Below are 22,005 nucleotides of genomic sequence, written 5' to 3'. Positions count from 1 at the left end.
ATCTGTAGAAATTGTGAAATGGTATATATATTCATAAAATTTGCTAATTGCTATAAAATGCTGATACATGACAGACAATTCACAATTGTCTACTTCCTAGTTTTCTCTGCATAATAAAGGTTACTCATAGTTAAAACTTATAATTAATATATGTAAATGAAACTACTAGAAATAATAAGAGTGGAGGGAAACAATTTTGTATGCAAGGAATGTAAGATGTATCTTTGTTAAGGGAAAAAGAAAGTAATTTGTCCTAAAGTAATTGTTTAGAGGTTGTTTAAAGGTTGTTTCACAATGAGAAAGACAAAAGAATAGGACAAAAACCTGAATGGACATAGAGAGCTATAAAAAGTATGCGGGGAAAAAAAGTGCTCAAGCTGGCTTAGATCAAATAGATTTATCTGTGAGGGTTTAAAATGAGCTTTAATGTCAGTAGGTTAGGGACATCCCTAGTGTCACAGTGGTAAAGAATCCACCTGCCAGTGCAGGGGACACAGGTTTGAGCCCTGGTCCGGGATGATCCCACATGCCCGGAGTAACTAAGCCCGAGTGCCACAACTACTGAGCCTGTGCTCTGGAGCCTGTGAGCCACAACTACTGAGCCCATGCGCCGCAACTACTGAAGCCCACGCACCTAGAGCTCGTGCTCCACAACGAAGAGTAGCCCCTGCTTGCCGCAACTAGAGAAAGCCTGCGTGCAGCAACGAAGACCCAACACAGCCAAAAATAAATAAATAAATAAAATTTATGAAAAAATAATATCAGTAGGTTACTGATGTAAAACTAGACTTTTCTGTCTCTTAAAATGACTAAAATTCTTGGGTTATTAATCTGCTCTTCATGAAAGATTGTAAAAGGTTTTTCTTTAGCTCTTAAAATAATCCATCTAGGAAACAGATTCTGTGACTAATCAGAATAATCTCCTATGTTGTCTTTATCATGTTCTCAATAATTTAAGAGAAACAAATTTTCTTATTAGTTAAAGAGCTAAGGTTTTTTCTTGATCAAAACTGTTACCTCCTATATTTACCTTTAAAATCTTTTATCATCACTTTGGTTAAATAAATAACAAAGTATTTTTTCACAGTGACCTATGATCTTATTTAATCAAGTGTTCAAACTTTTTGACATTTTTGACAACTTTTGATATTTTGCCTTCCACCAAAGCAAATTCTAAATGAAATCTTTATCTCAAGCTGACTTAGAGATTTCCCAGAGGGAATCTGGAAAATCTCAAGGAATTTGTTTCACTTTCTAAAAAAAAGAAATGTTAGAACATAATTAGGTTTACTTGATAAGTTTACTTGTATAAAAAGCATTGTCTAATAAGAAGAGATACTGAACCTTCCCTAGGTTATTTTTATATGGGTAAATGTTGTTAATGTAAATATTTCAGGAATTATATGCAATTCCTAGAAATTTGTCAATGACCTTGCTGTTCATGACAGGTCCTTATGTTGTTTTGCCTGATAGTAGAAAACAATGGTATAATGCTATCAGTCATAATTCCAGAAACTATTGAAAATGTTGTATGTCACAGAAACAACCAAATTTCTTAGTCAGTTGCATTATGTTTATAATGAGCTCTCATTAGATCATAAACCACGCCCTTTCTAAGTTTTTCGTCATTCACAGATAGTTATGGGTTTACTCTTGTTCTTCTGTGAAAGCACTTGCAATCAGCTACAGAACAAAGTGAAACTTCAGCAAAAATGAACTGTCTCAGAAACCCAGGAAGAAGACAATGCCCTGTCTGGGGTACAGGTTTTTGATAGCGTTATTTAATTCACTTTGAGATCATACCACTGGACCAAGTCAGGTTTTACAAGAACTCTAGTGGAAAAGCCAATGAGTTCATGAAATTGCTAACCCAAGAACAAGCAGGACAAGAACTAATTACATGGGAGTGAATGAAGTGATGGAGAATAATTATGATTTTTTATGGATTTCGTTTGGAACATTGCATGTTCTTCAATGTTCTATTTTCTAGATGTAAGGAACTCCTTTCTCTTTTCTCTTAAGCTATCCATAAGTCATAACAATTTAGTAGATTACACTTTTGTAAACAGAAATAAAACATGATTTTTTCTTTCTGCCTGATTCCTCCAGAATTCAGAAACTCTTATTGAGTATTCTTATTTTCATGTCAATATCATTATTTACAGTTTCAGTAAGAATCTATCCTCCTGGTATTAAGACATGACTAGAAACATTAGTTACATAATTGAGGCTTTGACTGGAAAGTCATATTTGAGAATGACGTGCGTATAATTAGGCATGAGCACTCAGTTCTATGGAAGTAAGGTTGCGTTTATGGAGCCAATGCTTACAAAGTCCTCTTGGAAATACCAGCCTGGTACCTGACTTTCAGGGTTCCCAACCTTACAGGTAATTAAGGAAGGTAACTTCCTGGCAAGCCCAAGAACTATAAGATACTCAGCGGACTGCAAGAAGAGGATTCACACAAGTCTATAGGTTCTGCATGTGAAGTCTAATGACAAGTTCTTGGTTTGACTTTCTGGTCTCAAGAGGCTTTAGAAGTGCAATCTGAGACTCCTTAGCTTCCAGCAAAGCAAACTTTAAAAGGCCTGTGTGGTCAGTTACTCCTCTTGCTGCCCTTATGAATAATCAGGCCAAATTTAATGAGATAAGACTTATTTTTGTAAGCAAGAATAATCTTACTTTGTTTATCTATGACTAAAGAAGGAGGTAAATGTAGAGAGATGTTTCAATAGAAAACTATAACACACGCTTGTGGGTTATCAGATTCTAGTCCTGTTTGTTTTCTTTGAGGTTTTATTATCTACCTGTAAACTGGACTAGATCATACCATCTTACACATTTTGTTGGTCTTTCCCAAATTCTCTACTCTTCTAGCTTACTTTGATATTGAGTTATGACCCTCAAAATGAACATTTTCAATTTCTCTCCCACCCTACTGACTTGGTGTCACTGAAATCAGACCTGACTGCCCAGATCTTCCTGGAAGTCTCTAGATTGTCTTGTAACTGCTCTTTTCCCCAAGGATCTGAAAAAGTCCTTCAACCTGAAGCTGGTTGACTTGATAAAAACTTCCAAGGACTGATCGACCCATCAGGTCACGTGTGGGAGGCCATGCATAAAGACATTCAAACTGAAAACCAGAAAATCCATTGGATTGCCACTGGCATCCTCACCCCACCATCTGAACATGCTTTGAACCCAATATTTAACCCTCTAGATTCAGAAACTGGGCTTATAGTCTGCTCCAACCATTCATCTTTGCTTTTCTTCATTCTAATCTGTTCTTCTTTCCTTTTGAAGATTGCTCATGTCCCAATTTCTAAACTGAGTCTTCTCTTCGTAGCAATCAACACAGCTTTTTGTCTGTGAAACTTCTTGAGAAATTTCAAAAGGGGGAAACGAAGGAGTTAACAGCTTACCAAAGCGGCATGAAAACTTTTTTCAGTTACTTTAAACTGGGGGCGATCAGCCCCCACAGAAAGAAACAGCATCTAAACTCAAGCTGAGCCTCCCCAAAATACACCTGCCATTGACCCCTCCTCCCCTGCTCCCTGTTTGGGAGAAGACTGGCCCTTAGCTTTGGGAAGTGAGAATTCAGTGACCCTTTAGCATCAAAACAACCAACAGACCCTTTTGTACTTTCCCATTAAAGTCCTAGCCTCCCCCTTTTTTGTTAAGTTGGAATATAAACCTTTACCTCCGGCTACTCAGCAGGTTACCTGCTACTAAATATTCCCGTGGCATAATAAGCTTTTCTCCTGTTAATCTGTCCATTGCCAGTTAATTCACAGGCACCAATTATACAGACATGAAGTGGGTAGAGCAGGGGTCTCCAACCCCCCAGGCTGCAGACTGGTAGCGGTCTGCGGCCTGTTAGGAACCAGGCCACACAGCAGGAGGTGAGCACAGCTTCATCTGCCGCTTCCCATCACTGCCCATCACTCCCCATCGCTTGCACTACCTACTGCCTGAACCATCCCCCCCAACCTCCCATCTGTGCAAAAATTGTCTTCCACGAAACCAGTCCTTGGTGACAAAAGTTTGAGGACTGCTGGGGTAGAGAAAGTTCTCCTCCTACCAAAGATGTCAAAAATCATTGTCTAAAATTGACAAGTCAAAGAAACAGGGAAGTGCATTATAAGTGTATTGTCTGTAGTTACAAAGGTAACCAATAGAAGACCTCAGAAAATAGGTGCAAGAGATTGTCTTGGGGGAACTGGAAATGGGGTTTGGAAGGGAGAGGACGGGCAAGTCATTTGTTTTGCGTTATGAACTTTTCCATTGATATCTGATTTCTTGGTGCGCACATAATAATACTTTGATAAAAAGAAAATGAAAGTAGTGAAAGCAGAGGAAAGTGATGCCTGAGGACAGGCGTGGACACTTTCACACACTCCACGGAGTCAAGCTTCTCTCCTCACCATCCCCCAGGCCTTCCACGGATGTAGCCCAAAACTGTGAGCCTGACACGTATACATCCCAGGGGACTCATACCTGGGCAAGAGTCCCAGTAGGGCCTGGAGGAGATGTGGAAACTGACTGAGTCTTCAAAGTCCAGACCCTGATGAAGTACACATTCAACTGCAAATGTTTTTGCTGTGCGCTCCGCCAGGCCCACAGTGGGAGGTATTTATGTGCTAATCAGAACTCACAGAACAATGTTATCCATCAGCAGCTAAAATCAGTACAAATTGTTAGTGCGGAGAAACTTTCAAGAAGCCAAAATGGAACAGACTTCAAAGGGACCGCATCTAGTTTATTATGGAAAATCTGATTTCCCCACCTGTATCAACTGTGTTGCCTTTCTTTGGACTATCAAAGGATGTGTACACCAGATAAATCTAAGTTTGCAAAGCTTCACCTCCACAGGCAATTTTCTCAGGCTTTCATCAACCTACAGAGGCTGGTTGAACTGTAGGCCCTGCCCTATTTCATGCACATGTGCTTTTTTTCAAAGAAAACCCTGAAACTGAGGGATATACCCAAGAGATTCCCAAATTTTCTGGGTTCCTGGTGTTCTCAGTGTCTCAGTAGTTTGTTTTAGCATTCCAGGCCAAAAGAAGTTTATTATTAAGTAGTTGGGTCCCAAATAACTTAATACATATTTATATTCTTACTAACTCAATGACCAGTTGAAAAAATATACACATAAATTGGAAAAAAAAATTATTCTTAACGACAACTACTTACTACTGGGATGTGTGCCCTGGGTGCACCTGTTTCAGGATACCACCACCCTCATTTCCTGTTCGCCATTGATTTTTTTCACATGATACTTTATTTGTATTACAGTGGAGAGTGGGGAAAATAATTTTGCCTCTACCCTTCTGAATTCTTAGCTGAGACCCCTGTAATAAAAGACAGATTAACAAGAGAAAAACAAACAGAAGTTTATTAACATGTATACCCCATGGATACATGGGAGACACCCAGAGAAAATGAGTAACTCTCTGAGGTGGTTTAAAATTCAGGCTTAAATGCCATCTTCATAGGGAAAGGAAAGGCAGGATGTAGACCTCTTCAGGGAGACTAAGTGATTTTTAGGAAAGATGAATGGGCCCTTCGAAGAATGGAGGGGAGATATAATAGTTTGTGACAAAGTTTGGGTATGGTGTTGATTTCTAGTCTTTTCTCCAGTGACAAGAGTCCATCTTCCCTGGTGGATGAAACACCCAGCGAGGTGATTTAGGACAACTGAGTTCCTTTTGGAGGATCTATCTTTAGGCAGGTAAGGAGGGTCCAAGGAAAGCCTTTCCCCTGCATTTGCAGTTTTTCAAGCTCCTGCAGCTCGATAACCGATATGCTAAAGTGGCATATTTTGTCCTGAACTCCCTACAGGCATATTTTGGGGTGACACATTGTTACCATTCAGCAGCTGCCTCAGAAAACACAGGTTCAAAAAGATATGGTATCATCAAAAGGAATTAGTGCAATCGTGTTGCAACTGTGGACTGTCTCCAGCTAGTAATTCACAAGGGGAGTAAATCATGAGGTGTCTGACAGATGTCAAGTTCCCCCCAAATTTCACAGTACCCCACAGTCTCTTATGAATTCACTGTGATGCTGGGTGCCTTGGCATACAGTGTGTGAATCACAGACCCATCCCAGACAAATTTGAGGCCACACATAGGTTTCTGAAAAGTTAGGGAGGTGGTATTAAGTGGCAGCTGATGGGAAATTGGGGGCTTCACCTGAATACCAAGTAATCAGGAAATTTCCAAAAATCTATACATTTGAACTTTAATGCTATCAGCAGAAGACTATTACCGCAAAAAAGTGCCAGAACATTCAGAATACTTCTTGTTCTACAAAGTAAGACATGTAAACCTCAAAGACTGTTTAAACTAGGAGGCATGACGGAGATAAGGCAGCCCAACCCCTCCACTGTAAAGTAGAGAATTTAATAACTAACATCATTGAGCTCTTACACACATCAGTCACTATTCCAAGTGCTTTACTTCATTAGCACATGTATCCATACCACAATCCCATGAGTTGCTATTATTATCTTCATTTTACAGACAAGTAAACCGAGGCAGACAAGGTCCAGTAATTTGCCCAGCATGGGGAGAAAATGGCATCAGACTCCAGACCTCCTGGCCCCAAAGTCCAAGTTCTTCCTCACGTGGAAAAGAGACATGAAGAAGATTCTTCACTAGATTTGGTTCAGTACTTGACAATTTACAATGTGCTTGCAAATCAACTGTCTCCACCAAGAGTGATAAAACTGCAAGGTGGGTGGGACAAATGTTGTACCCAAATTCCTAGTGGGGAAACTGAGACCGAGCGGGATCCAGGCCAAGGTCAAGTTGCTAGTGAGTGATTATATGGGGCAAGGCTGGCTTTCTGGTGAAATTACAGTTCAGTGATTTTTTGTTTTCTCATAAATTTTCCAAGATAATACAAGTTACCTCTTGGTAGAAAATTAAAAGACTATTACTGTTCACTCATCTTCAGATAAAATAATAACAGCTTCAAATCACTGCACCACGTGCCAAGCATTGAGCCAAGCCCTGTACCTCACTAAGTCTTCTCCACAACCTTACAAGGTAGATGCTGCCCCCATTTCACAGATGAGGAAGCTGAGGCTCAGAGGTCCTGCTTAGCCAGGGTCCTTCAGCGGTTTCTAGAGTTGACTCTAGTTTTTAGAGATGACTCTAAAAGCTAACATATGCTTAACCATTGTGCAGGTTTTACAAAACCTGATTTGGTGAAAATAATATGCTTCAGTTCCAGGAACTAAAGAGAGTGTTCCCTGGCAATCCTGTTTTCTGGGGGAAAAAATCTTATCTTACTTGCTACAAAATACAATTGTGACTTTGTAATCACTATTTTCTATTTTCAGAAATTGGTGGAAACAACAGGAGTGATAACATGGAGAAGTCAAGAGCCAGGGTTTTTATTTAATTTGGCTTCTTGTGTAAGTATAGAGCAGTGGAATTTAAGGAGATTAAAAACTAGAATTACAGAGAGAGTGGCTTAGGAAAACAAAGGAAATGAACAGTGGTTAAACCCTTATGGTACACCACAAGCCTGACCCTATTTCCTCCTCAAATCCCCTAACCAGATGAGCATGTTACTGGTTTAATAGTGAGGAAACTGAGGCTGGTGGTTAAGAACTAGTAACCCACTCACAGTGACATGGGTTGGGGGTGGGACTTGAACTCCCAAACCTGAGCTCTTTCTCCTGACAAACTTCCAGACCAAGGAAACTTACAGTGCGAACGTTGGAAAGTGATTATTTGTGCAAAGAACAATGTCCTGTAACAATTTCTAAATAATAAGTAAAGGATTAATAACAATTAATTTAAAGATCTCATTTCACCAAGAAAGAGAGGCAAACAACCCACCAAGGATATTGAGAGGCCACTCCACCAGGTCAGTGAGGGCTGTGATCCTTGCATCTCCCAAGAAGCCAATACTTTGTTTTTTATATCACCTTCATCAAAAAAGCAAAATGAGGCTTTTTTTTAATTGTCCATGAATGATTCCCAAATGCAGTGCTTAGATTAAAAGACAAAAACAAAAAACCACTCTTAATAGAGTTTAATAACATGGACATCTAGGTTTAAACAGAGGGTTTAAAATAGTTGCAAAGAATTATTACAAACGATTGCTTTGTAAAAGGGTAAGTTCTAGAAGAGTATTACCTCCTTCAAAAAAAAAAAAAGAAAGAAAGAAAAAAGACAGATCACATTCCTACAACTTGTCAGAGGCATATGTAGTGCTGTCCTTGGTGTTTACCTGTACAGCCTATTACCTTTGTTTTTTCCATCTGACGGATGTTGACGTGTGTATTCAAAGAAATTTAACTCAGATGCCACCAGACACACACAGGAAGAACACGCAAGTCTTCACTTATGTGGACTGACTCAGGACCTACAGAAGAGAAGCATGAAGTGAACTTTAAGCTTAACAACAGCGAAAAAAGGAAACTTTTTATTTGATTTTTTTTTCTGTTTTTCAAATTAGTATCCACTTCATATGATTGTTGTGAGAATAAGTGAGTTAATTTGTGTCAAGTGCTAAGAACAGTGTAAGCACGTAGTAAGTGTAATAGGGAAAAACAAATCTGACTCCACATTGAATCTGTTTCTTTTACTTTAACCTGTGTGTTCTGTTGCTTTTGCTTCAAGTTAAGAAGGTTGCCTATAGCCTGAAATATATAGGAAGCCCATCCTCAAGGCACTGACCTTTAAGGGTGTAACACTTTTCCATTCATATAAAGATAAAAAGTTGCAGAACAGAGAATAACATTTGTCTTGTTGGAAGTTTACAGGAACATCTGACCTGACCTACAGACAGCTGCAAGAACAAAGGATTCCAGCACCAAGAAGTTTGCAACAACTAACCACGCTCCTCCCTCACCTGGCCTTTAAAAATGCTTTGCTGAAATTCTTTAGGGAGTTCGGGATTTGGGGGGCACGAGCCACTCTTTCTCCTCATGTGGCCCTGCAATAAACGTTTCTCTGCTCCAAACTCCAACGTTTCAGTAATGTTTGGCACGTGAACTTGCATTTGATAACATAAGAACTCCAAATTAATGTTGCCTATTATTGCTACTATCATTATTATCATTCGGACACCAATTGACCTACATTGGCGTCCTGTGTAAGGCTCCAAAGGCGGAGGTTGCAATGACAGAAAGGTCACGGGACATGAGCTGAGCTCAGCATAGCTTTGCCTGTCACTCCAACCAAGGGAGCCTGTCCGGGCAGGGACATCTCTTACAGCAGACTTGTCTTCAGTTTTTAGAATGCCGTTGTCACTGTTAGAAGACACATTCTTAAGTGCCTGAGTATTGAATCTGAATTCAGTGTTTGGCTTGCTGGGAGTAAGTTACTACCATGTTGAACTTGAAAAACATTTAGTTCTGTCCTAATCTTAAATTTCAAAAAATGTACAACATAGAGTAACCTAAAAAGGATTAACTCGGTGATGTCTGTTTTTATTTCTGTTTCTTCTGGGGTTAAAAAGTAAGTTTAAATAATATGTGATGGAGGCATAGGAAGAAGGGGGAGGTGTGAAAGATGTCACCATTTAACAAGAAGTGGTACCTGGTATTTTTAAGCCTTCCCTCCACCAAAAGTAGCATGTCTGTTATATAAATTAGAATATTGAATATACTTCTGACAGAAACCAGAAGTTTGGATGTGTATATGTCACTTTATGCAATAATTAACTCATGTAACCCTTTCTCCACGATTCTTTTGGTTCTTAGTGCTTCCTCCTTTGCAGGAATTGAATTATACCAATTTATGTCCCCTACCAGACTGAAAGCTCCTTAGAAGTAGAGATTATTTTAACTTTGCATCTCCAGAGTATTCCCATTTGTGCTTTAGGACATAATAGCCTCTCGGTTACTATTTAAATGAATAAGTTAAACATTCAGTGAGTATTTAACGAGTATCCACTTATTTATTATATATAGTCCTATCTTGACCCTAAGGGGGATACTGAGAAATATGAGAAGGAGTTTCCATCTAAAAGGAGGATAAATAAGACTCAATACAGACTCTTAGATAAGGATGATGAATGACGAAAATGGAGATGGTGATTTGGGGAGGACAGCCGCCCTGCCATGTCCCATCTAGGAATCCCCACAGTGTCTAGCATTATGGCAGGTGTCCAAGCACTGCTTGTGGATTGAGTCAATGAACATAACATCAGCGGTCAGATTTGAATGAGAACTTAGAGTTTATGAAGTCTAACTCCTCATTTTACAGATAAGACTGTTCTTTAGCAGGGTTCCTCCCACTCTGATTATCCTCTCTCTTCTCCATTTTTTCAGGACCCCAGTTGTACTTCATCTTCTTGGCAAGAAGATGCCTTTCTGACTCTTTCCTGACTCTCTCCATGCAAAGTGACCTTACAGCTCTAGGCTTCTCATAAATCTTAGTTTCTTTTATTTTCTTTCTTTCTTTTCTTCTTCCTGCCTTCCTCCCTTCCTTTCTTTCTTTTCTTTTTCCTTTCTTCTTTTCTTTCTTTCTCTCTTTTTAAAATTTGTTCCTTTCTTCTTGCTTCCTTTTTTTCTTTCCTTCTTTTCTTTCTTGGGTCTCCATTTTATTAGTTACGCATTGTACATAGTATTCATTTACAATCTTTTAAATTATGAAACATTTCAAGGACACAGTAAAGTTCAGAAAAATGAAAGAACCAAATACCCACTCTCCAGATTTATTAAAAGTTCACATTTTGCCACATTTGCTTTAGCTCTTCATTTAAACTTATGTCATAAAGATTCGCTTGGGAGCATAGACTCCAATCCCCACGTGGTCCTTACCTCTGAGAACGGAGGAGGTGGAGAAGCAATGGGACGAGGGGCAGAAGTTGGGAATTTAGCTATTAACTGCCTCTGAAAAATTGATGACAGCAACCAAAACATCCTGGAACCTGATTTCTGCCCCTCCTGCACACTCCACCCCCCTTCTGATGCTTCTTTTTCACTCCATCCCCCTTCAACAGTCAGTCAGATGCTTCTTTTTCTCTGACTGAGACTCTCTCATTGTGATACAGCTTCTCTGTCTAAGTGTTGTCTCAATAACCAACTCGATTCCAAGCTCCTGCAGGGTAGGGGCCCCGTCTTACCCACATTTGTCTTCCACTCAACACAGAGCCATATGGAACACATTGGAAGCTTATTTCATTTTATTAAAACGTATATCTCCTATGAATATGGCATATGCAGCTCATTTGTTTTATTTTAACAAGGGTTTCTCTCTCAAATTATTAACTTTGCAATGTCTTCATTCACCATCTCATGCCTAGTCTTCCCAAGAATGTTTTAAATGGAACAAGTCAAATTTACACACTCTCTCAAACTTGTTTCCAAGGGATTCCCATTACGATGAGGATGAAAAATTGCCGAAGGCAGTTTTCAACCTCATCTGCACGTACCATGCTTTGGGGATTCATTAAACACATTTTCTTTGCTTATTTGGAAGATAAACTGTTGCAGTGTCTCCGTGGTGGGGCAGATGTAATCTTGCCTGGCCGGATCTACTGCCGGTGCTCAGCTGCCCGGTGGAGTTGAATGTCTCAAAGGTCAACAGCTCTTTCTATCATTTTTCATTAAAGTGCTTGGAGCAGGCAGTTCCTAAAGGAATAATTACTTGGAATCTGGCATATGATTCTAGCTCTCCCCGTGAGTTAACCTTGAGCATTCCAGCCCAAAGCCAGCTCTTGACAGGTTTTTGTGGGAGTTTCACCTCACACCTTGGAACAACTGAAATGTCTTAGGAAAACCACAATTCCAAAGCAAGAGTTCCCGGGCTGGGTGGGAGACACAGAACGCCCCAAATCACCATGCACCAGGGTGGGCTGACTCGCCAGATGGGAAAGGGGGAGTAGGGAAGGGAGAAACCATCGTGCGGGCTTCATGAAATGGATCGTTTCAAAACTTGATTCCCGACAGGTTCAGGGAGGGAGCAACAAAACTGTTATGATTCTAAACTCCAGGCTCTACTGACAGAATCCAGCTCCTAAGCACAGCCTCAGCTTGACCCAGACACCTTGGGACCCCAGGTGTCCTTCTTGACCAGCAGAATCTCATAATCCAAATCTGGTTCCCGTGGCCAGAGCTGAAGGTCCCACAAGACAGAGGCAGAGTCAGGGTCTGCGGACAGGAATAATGTGGTCCAGGTGACTTCATCATTTCAGACTATGAACGTGACCCATTGGGAGCATTGAAAGTGTTCTCTGGCAGAGCTGCAGAATCATCTGTAGAACACCCTATGGAAATTTTGATTCCATTGGTTTATCAGTTAACATCCCTTGGGTTGCAAATAATTCAAACTACTCTGGCTAGGGTAAATCAGAAAGAGAACAGGATGGAAGAGACCTGGGCTGGCTCAAGAAGAAAAGACAGCTGAATAATAAATAGCCCAGGCCTGTGGAAGCTAGGAGCCACTCAGCCCCAGGCGCTTCCAGAAGCATTTCTCTAGAGCAGTTTTGTCCAAAGGAAATAAAATTCCAACCACATATGTCATCTCAAATTTTCTAGTAGCCACATTACAAAAAATAATAGCAGACAGAAGGAATTCATTTCAATAATGTATTTTATTTAACTTGATAGACCCAAAATATTATCATTTCAACATATAATTCAAAGAATTATGAATGAGGTATTTTATTTGCTTTATTTTTTTAACATCTTTATTGGAATATAATTGCTTTACAATGGTGTGTTAGTTTCTGCTGTATAACAAAGTGAATCAGCTATATGTGTACATATATCCTCATATCTCCTCCCTCTTGCATCTCCCTCCGACCCTCCCTTGAATGAGATATTTTAAATCCTTTCTTTTTTTCATATCAAGTCTTTGCAATCCGGTGTGTGCTTTACACTCATGGCCCATCTCAATTTGCATACATGCTCCGTAGCCTTGTAGGGCTACTGTATTGGGCAACACAGCTCTGGATGCTGCCATTGGTCCAAATTATTACCAACGACTCCTGGTATCAGGGTATCTAAGCTCAAAATTCCCAATCTCCGGGAGACAGAGATAAAACTGGGCAGCGAGCATCTTGGCCGCAGCTGGATCAGTTAGCCATGTCAGGGCAGGACCACCGAGCACAGACATGGCGGCTGAGGGTCCAGACGCGGAGAAGGGGGGAGTCATGAGCAGGAGGCCTCGGGAAGGGGCAGCCAGAGTAGATTTGGGGTGGACATGGGGAGTTTCCAAAGTCCCATGGGAAATTCACAACGGGGGAGACGGGAATCACTGGCTGTTTTCCTGTTTCTTACAGATAAGAACTAAGCCCAGAGCATCCATGGAACTAGTTCAGATATCAGCTTCTTTCTCTGTCACGTAGCTGTGGTTTCAGGGTGAGAGGCGGGCAGCTCTGATGATGTTGTGTCTCCACTCACTGAGAAGGTCCTCTGTGAATGCTTTCAACCTCCCAGGGAGGCACTGGCCCTCCCTAAACCCATAGAAAGTGGGCAGTTTTTGTTATGACCCCAATACTTCAAGACACTGCCTAGACCACATCAGCCCTCTTCAGCCAGCATCAGTCTAAAGGCCTCAGGGGTGCCTTCTCTTAGCTTTCCTTCTCTCTCTCTCTCGGGAGCTCTGATTTGTAGCACTTGCCAGTTTCTGTGGTGTAAATGCTCCCATCGTGACCAACTGCAAACTACCAGCATGACATCAATCTCCCTGCAAAAATCCTAAAACTTTTTATGTTTTTTTCCTTTTTTCTTTATTGAAGTATATTTGATTTACAATATTGTATTAATTTCAGGTGTGCAACGTAATGATTCAGTATATATATATGTATCTTTTTCTTTTTCAAATTCGTTTCCATTATAGGTTATTACAAGATATTGAATATAGTTCCCTGTGCTAGACAGTAAATTCTTGTTGTTTATCTATTTTATATATAGTAGTGTGTATCTGTTAATCTCAAACTCCTAATTTATCCTTCCCTTTCCACTTTGGTAAAACCGTAAGCTTGTTTTCTATGTCTGCAAGTCTGTTTCTGTTTTATAAATAAGTTCATTTGTATCATTTTTTTAGATTCCGCATATAAGAGACGTCATAATAAAGACATTCAGATGGCCAACAGGCACATGAAAAGATGCTCAACATCGCTAATTATTATAGAAATGCAAATCAAAACTATAATGAGGTATCACCTCACACTGCTCAGAATGGCCATCATTAAAAAGCCTACAAATAACAAATGCTGGAGAGGGTGTGGAGAAAAGGGAACCCTCCTGCACTGTTGGTGGGAATGTAAATTTGTGCAGCCACTATGGAGAACATTATGAAAGTTCCTTAAAAAATTAAAAATAGAACTACCATATGATCCAGCAAACCCACTCTTGAGCATATATCTGGAAAAGACAAAAACTCTGTTTCAAAAAGATACATGCACCCCAAGGTTCATAGCAGCACTATTTACAATAGCCAAGACATGGAAACCATCTAAGTGTCCATCAACGAATGCATGGATAAAGAAGATGTGGTACATACATACAATGGAATATTACTGAAAATTTAACAATCAGTTCTGGCGACCCAGTAATGAGCTGGATCCAGCATACCACGGTGGTGGAACCAAAACACTTCCCTGTCTGAGCCCTGCGCATTCTCCCCCTTCTCCGTGTCCCCAAAGCAGCAGCATGGTCTGCATGCCAGCCTCAGAGCCAGTCACAACATGGCCTGTCTCCCGGGTCAGACTCTTTCCCCCAGTTGGTTTCTTTGATATTTGGGTTCATGTTAAGTAACTTACAGGACAGTGGTGAGGCTTAGAGAGAATTCTTGTAAAGCCGCACATAGGAAGTATGCCACAAATGCCACTATTCCTATCTTCCCATTTTGAATTTTTGACAAGTAAACTCACGCAGAGAGCCAGGATAGAGTCAGATTTGAACACGGGGCAGTCCCTCCAAGGATTTCAAACTAAATTACCAATACTGTCTAGTTCAGGATGGTGTAGACAGGTATGGCACTTCTCACCCTGTGTACATCCCTTGGAGCAAATTGGTGGGTGGGGGGAGGATCACAGGGAGTGAGAGGTGAAATTGACATTTGGATCGTAGTGACACAGAAATGAAAAATAATATTAAGTCTTGTTCTTTGTTTCCTGGGACTGCTGTAAGGAGATATCACAAACTGGGTGGTTTACAGCAACAGAATTTATTCTCTTAGTTCTGGAGCCCAGAAGTCAGAAACCAAGGTGCCAGCAGGGACCCATTCTCTCCAAAGTCTCCGGGGGGGGGGCTGCTTCCTTGCCTCTCCCAGCTTCCCAAGGGACCCCAGGAATTCCTTGGCCGTGGCAGCAAAATTCCACCCTCTGCTTCTGGGTCCCATGGCGTCTTCGCTCTCTGTGTGTCTCTCCCATCTTCATCTTACAAGGACAACATCATATTGGATTAGGGCCCCCTCATCTTAAGTTGACTGCATCTGCAAATACTCTACTTCCAAATATGGTCATATTCATAGGCACCCGTTTTTTTTCAGCATGTCTTTAGGAGGACACAATTCAACCCATAGCAGGTCCTTTGTAAGATCTGGACACGATAGCATCAAATCCCTGGAGGGTATTCTCAGCCCTCTAGCTACCTTTCCTCAACAAGTAGAAAAGCATTTTGTGTATTTATAAATTAAACTAATATATTGTCAAACTCTGTTGAAAGCATTGGAGAACCTGGGCCTCTTCTCTAGGTCCATCAGCCAGACTGAATCTGGCAAAACGTAGTCAGCAGGTCTGTTCTCAGCAGGAGGACTCTGAGGGCACAGATACGAGAGGCCCCTGGTCGCACAGAATTAGAGCTCAGTCCCAACGTTCAGATGTGTAGAATATCTTTTCAACCTCCTTATTAATTTCTTCCCTCCCTTCTCCACCTCTGCTCTCCCACAAAATGGTCATTGTTCATTCATTGTCTCTCATTCATTCATTCAACAAGTAAGGATTCAGTGCCCACCACTGAGGGGTCCTGTTGTATAGTATTTCCAACCATGCCTGATTTGAATCCTGGCTCTACTTATAAGCTGTGTGACTTTGGGCAAGTTACTAAACCTTTCTGTGCCAGCTGTAAAAGAGGAAGAAAAATAACACCCCCTTCCTTGAGTTGGTGGGAGGACGACACATAAAGCGCTTACCACAGTGCCCGGCACCTGGTGAAGCACTGAACACACATTGGTCACCATGGTTACCAGGAGCCTGGCCCTAGATCAGACCCTGGAGATACAGTGACAAAAAGACCAACAAGGCCCGGTTCAAGGAGTTACCATCCAATGTAGATACTCGCAAACATAACAATTCAGACAAACATAACAAGTTCAGATGTAAATCACTGTGTTTTGTAAAATCTCATTTCTACAACTATTCCCTTGGGCCCCCCTGAGTTTCTGATTTTGTGGCCAGATGTGTTGAGGGCATCTCAGCCAGTCTAGACTCTCCAACTTTCCAATCCAGTCCAGTGAAGTGCTGCCAGCACCCACACGTGGGAGACGTATATGGAGGGGTAGGGGGTGGGCCCCCATTTATTCTCCCCAAAAAGGCTTCCAATTTGGATGCCCTTGAAATAAGAAAGAGTAAGAAGTAAAGAGATTGAGACAATTTTCCATGTTGGAGTTTCACCAACAGAAGCCTGAAAGCAACCTTGATACACTGCACACTCTTCAGGAACATAAAGAAAAATGCACGACTCTATCAGGGTTCAGGTCCAGTGAGAAATATCCCAGCCTCAGTTTGATCATCAGTAGCTCTGGGAAATGGAGACTGGAGGCAACGGGACATGGGTCAGTGCGACCCGTTCCAGGATGGCCTGGGCTCCTTGTAGGGGCGGGGGAGGGGTGGTTTATTGACATCAAGAGATTCTCGCTTGGCTCTTATAAGAAACTCTATTAGTTCCACGTGTATTTAACTATCTATATAGTTCTCTTCTACCTGTAATGAATCGATGGGTCAGTTCTTTTTTATTTAAACATATAAAGCTAATAATTTTATTTATTATTTTTTTAACTTTTTAATTTATATTGGAGTATAGCCAATTAACAATGCTGTGATAGTTTCAGGTGCACAGCAAAGGGACTCAGACATACGTATACATGTATCCATTCACCTCGATGGGTCAGTTCTGATTTTAAATATTCAAATATAAATTAAGCACAGAGAACTATATTCAATATCTTGTAATAACCTGTGATGGAAAAGAATTGGAAAAATATATACACGTAAATGTATAACTGAATCTCTCTGCTGTACACATGAAACTAACACAATATTGTAAATCAACTATACTTCAATTAAAAAAATACTAAATTAAGAACTAGCTATAATTTATGGGTTTTAACTTATGTTTTAAATTTGTTTTCATGAAGACATATTATAGCTATCTTTTCATTAAATGTCTTGGTAAGACTTCTCACGTAAATTATTTAATAAATCAGAAAAAAAAACGTTTTTCCAGCCTTGCACACTGATGTGCTGTTTGTGGGATATGATCGCTGCTGCAAATCCATCAGCTGCTTGAGAACAAAAACACAATCAGAGAAAAGGGGGCTTAGAGATCATCCCACCCCAAGACCTCCAAATGGATTGCATCAGAATCACAGATACGCAGATTTCTGCCGACTCCCTTCACTGGGGGCTGGTCCAATGGCCTGCAGTGAGATGTGGGGATGTGTGTTCATCTTCCCCTCCCCTTGGTAGTCAACCCACTTAAGTAGTACCCGTGCCCGACCCCACTGCAGACAATGGAGACCTTGTCTTTGGTGGTGAGGGCTGAGTAACTGAAGCTTGAAAGCCCTCTCCAGTTGGCTTTAGTATGCTTCCAGGGCTGTGATCCATTAACCCGGTGGGAGAGGCAAAAAGGGAAGCAGGTAGAGGGAACACCTTGTGGTTAAGGCTAGAGCAGGTGGGCAGGAAGGACACACCGGCCCCGCTGTCCATGCAGCGTATGTTGTTATACGTGCCTGGGTGCGTTGGAGGTGTTCCTTGGTGAGAAAAAAAAAGGCAGCATCACAAAATCTAACAAATGGAATGTCCCCATTCAAAACTCTACCGTGGGCCATATTGTCCTGAGAAATTCAAAACAGGGGATAATTTGTGAAAGAAGAAAACTAACCCTGAACTTGAGGAGCGTGAAGGGAGAAGAGACACTTACCCGGACTGTGATTCAGAAGATACTCCCACATTAGCCAAAAGATTTTAGAGCAAGGTCCCTGGAAGCTGCGTTCCGTTCAGATACAAGAAGAGGCAGATAACAGACCTGAGTATTGAATTTTCTCCTGACAGCTGATAAGGCTTCAATTCTGTTGACTAACAAGTACATGAGATGTTCAGTTTCCCTGGTAAGCAAAGAAATGCAAATTAAAGGAAAACACCAGCTTACACGCCTCAGGGTAGGAGGGGAAGTCAGATAATGCTCTTGCGCACTGGTAGACATGAGAACTGGGACAACCATCCCGAGACACCACCTGGCAGTCAGTCCCTCAGGACATCAGAAATGCATATGGCGGCAGGTAGGAAAGCCCTCTCTTGGGGGTGTGCTGTACACATCCAAGCATGGGTATCAGACACATCAGACTAGGTGCATAGGGGGAGAGGGGATGGGAATAAGGATGAGGAGACAGAATGAATAGAACAAAGAGCGGAACCCTACAAGACCGTTTATGGTAGCATGCCACAAGCTGCGGAGTTTAATTAACTAGATGCTCTCCATCTGAAGCCCAATTTCATTAATTACCTAATTAATTAATTACCTTGACTCCTCAGCCTCTCAGGGCCAGCTCATCCATTGGCACTGACAAAAGGTAAGTTTGAACCTTCCAGGCAGGGGCTGGTTTCAACCAAGGTGTCATTGATGTCATTGTACACCATGAATGCAAATCACCTCTAGAGGTAATAATATTTTAAAAAAATCTTTGTCGTTCTGATGAATGGAGAATGTACAACTGGATTTTGAAAGATACACAAGGATTTAAAAATTAGATCTTTCTTTAAAAGTCAAATGCATTTCATTTTATAAAGTGAAGATTTAGTGCCCCTTGCTGATGCCCAAGACATTCCAAATTATCACAAGATTGGGCTTGGTCAGTGCGATGGGTAGAATCATGACCTCTCAAATGTCCAAGTCCTCATCCCCAGAACCTGTGACTATGTTACCTTACATGGCAAAAGGGACTCTGCAGATGTGAATAAGGTCAAAGATCTGGGGGTAGGGGAAACGCTCAGGATCATCCTGGTGGCCCTGTGTAATTACACAAGTTCTGAAACACAGAGAACCTTTCCTGGTCATCATCAGAGAGGGAGGTGTGACCACAGAAGAAGGTCAGAGAGTTGTGACATTGCCAACTTTGCAGACGGAGGAGGGGACCAGAAGCTAAGTACTGCGGGTTGTCTCCAAAAGCCAGAAAGGCAGGGAAGTGGATTCCTTCCTGGAACCTTCAGAAAAGAATGCAGCCCTGGGATACCTTGATCTGAGCCCAGTGAGACCCTGCTCTGAAGAACCGTATAACAATACATCTGTGTTGTTTCAGGCCACTACACTTGTCATAGTTTGTTATAGCAGCAACAGGAGACTCATACAGCAAAGGCGACCTGTCTTATCTCGATCCAGACAATCTAGAGTTAGCTTCTCTTTTTTTTTTTGTAATTTGCCTGCTAAAACTCTACAGAGTCTTCAGGAGTACAGTCAGATGAGGCAGGACTGTGGGCAGTTCACAGATTGTTAGAACTGGAAGCCATCCAAGAGGAAGCCCAGTGCAACTGCCCACCCAAAGCCAGAATCTCTCCTGCAGCATCCCTGACCAGTGGACACTCAGCCTCTGCTTGAACCCAGGGGAGAGAGCTGCAGCTTCAGAAAATTCTACATATAGAATTTTCTCTTCCTAGCTGACTTAGTTCTGCTGTCAGAGAGCATTTCCTTTTCTTTTTTTTTTTTTTAATTTTTATTGGGGTCTAGTTGATTTACAATGTTGTGTTAGTTTTAGGTGCACAGCAAAGTGAATCTGTTATATATATACATACATCCACTCTTTTTTAGATTCTTTTCCCATATAGGCCATTACAGAGTATTGAGTAGAGTTCTCTGTGCTATACAGTAGCTCCTTATTAGTTATTTATTTTATATATTGTAGTGTGTATATGTCAGTCCCAATCTCCCAATTTACCCCACCCCCCCAAGAGAACATCCCTTATGAGGAAGTCTAATGCATTGCTGGAGGGCTCTATTAAAATGTTCTTTCTTGCTATGAACCAATATCCACTGCCCTAAAGGGTCTATGTTTTGGCATTAGTTCTGCTCCTGCAATAAAGTAGAAGAGAAGATACAGGGTGTACATTGGGCCTGAGGTTAAAAGATTAGGTTCAGAAGACGGGTTAGCAGATTATTGAACTGCCGTTCAATTCCAGCCCATTCAATTCTATATACGTTCATTGAGCACCTATTACATCCCAGGCATTCTGTTCGCTACTGGGAATGTATTTGTGAGCACACAGGCATGGCCCCTACATGGTGGAGCTTACAGTTAAAATGAAACAGATAGTGAATAGATCCAAAATAAAAATATAATTATAAATTGTAATACATGATATAAAAGGAAAGTACATGTGTAATATGTATAACAAATGTACTTAAGTATGTGCTTAATCATTTGTGAAAAGGGTTCCCATCCTGAGGCTTAGATCTCAGTGTGAAATGAAACTTTCTTTGGTCACTAGACAGCCCTTTGAGTTCTCAGTTGTTCAGGTGGATATAAAGCTGCCCAGTGCTACCTGACTGTAATACGGTTATTTGAATTCAGGGGCCTGTGTTATGTTTAGTATAAATAAGGCCACAGCTGCCTTAACTATATGTTTTTGATGGATTTGTCAGGATTATTTTGCCTAGGAAGCCAGCCCCTGAGGGTCTGAACATCTTTTCTGTACTTAGGCATCTCATCACCTAACCACACGATCGCCTGAGCCCGGCTGGCCTGGCTACTCCAGGGAAGAGTCAGAACTCCACCCAGCAGATCTTATAAGAGAACCCTGACGGCTCTCAGGGTGTTGGGCTGCACCCTGCAGGCCTGCAAGCCCTGTACTTGCCCAGCTGCAAGAAGAGCCCAGAGACAGCAACAGAGACACCAAGGGTTAAATGGATGGGGCAGATTACCAGTCTGAAGCAAGGACCTGGAGCAACACCCCATCCCCCATGGTGCGCAGCAGATGGCGGGCAGGACGTGGTGGCCATCTTTGTATCCAATTAAAGGAGGAATTGACGTCAGGTTGGTTACCAGGGAAAACTAGCAGAAGGTCACACCCGCCCCTTTGATAAGCATAGTGGAGAGTTTTGAGCTAAAGCTAGACTGATCATTAGCTGCAACCTGGAGCAAGTATGTAGGAAGGGCAGTCAGGTGAGTGGGGTGTAGGTGAAGCAGGCCCTGGTAGAGCAGAGGATGTACAGAGAGCAAGAGAGCAGCCATCTTGAGTGGCCTGACCATGCACTAGGACAGCCCGAGCCCGCAGGACATCCAGCCATCTCTGATGACATGCTGGGACCTACAATCAGAGGCTGTCCTTCGTCTGGTGAACATGAGAACCCACTGCTGTCAGACCAGAAAGCTGGTTATGTCTACTGATTGTATAGATATGTATATTGATTGATTCATCTATATTCATCCATATATCTATATATTCATTCATCTGTATATCTATATAATCAATATTATCTATGGTAATATAGCTAACATTGTTGGTGAGGGAGAGGACCATCATGTAATGGTAGAAGGTTCCCTTTGTTAAGATGTTGCTATAGACTGAATGTTTGAATTCCCCCCCACCCCCCAAATTCCTATGTTGAAACCTAATTTCCAGTGTGATGGTATTTGGAGGTGGGGCCTTTGGGAGGTGATTAGGTTATGAGGATGGAGCTCTCATGAATGTGATTATAAAAGAGACTCCAGAGAGCTCCTCCCTCACCTCTTCTACTATGTGAGGACACTGCAAGAAGACAGTCATCTGTGAACCAGGATATAGGACCTCACCAGACATCAAATCTGCTGGCATCTT

At 41.5% G+C, this 22,005-nt stretch overlaps 1 long non-coding RNA gene across 1 annotated transcript in view; it reads right to left on the bottom strand.

Annotated features, from left to right (window-relative positions):
- Positions 1–2,274: 2,274 nt before the first annotated feature.
- Positions 2,275–22,005, bottom strand: part of LOC309619482 — a 360,633-nt gene continuing 340,902 nt past the window's right edge. The window contains exon 3 of the long non-coding RNA XR_014239003.1: positions 2,275–2,284. This is a non-coding gene — a long non-coding RNA (uncharacterized lncRNA). The remainder of the gene's footprint in view (positions 2,285–22,005) is intronic.

The sequence above is a fragment of the Balaenoptera borealis genome (genome assembly GCF_965194805.1).
Source record: "Balaenoptera borealis genome assembly, chromosome: 21".
NCBI classification, from domain to species: domain Eukaryota; kingdom Metazoa; phylum Chordata; class Mammalia; order Artiodactyla; family Balaenopteridae; genus Balaenoptera; species Balaenoptera borealis.
Note: the sequence above shows the minus strand (reverse complement) of the source record. Positions and strands in the feature narration are given on the sequence as shown.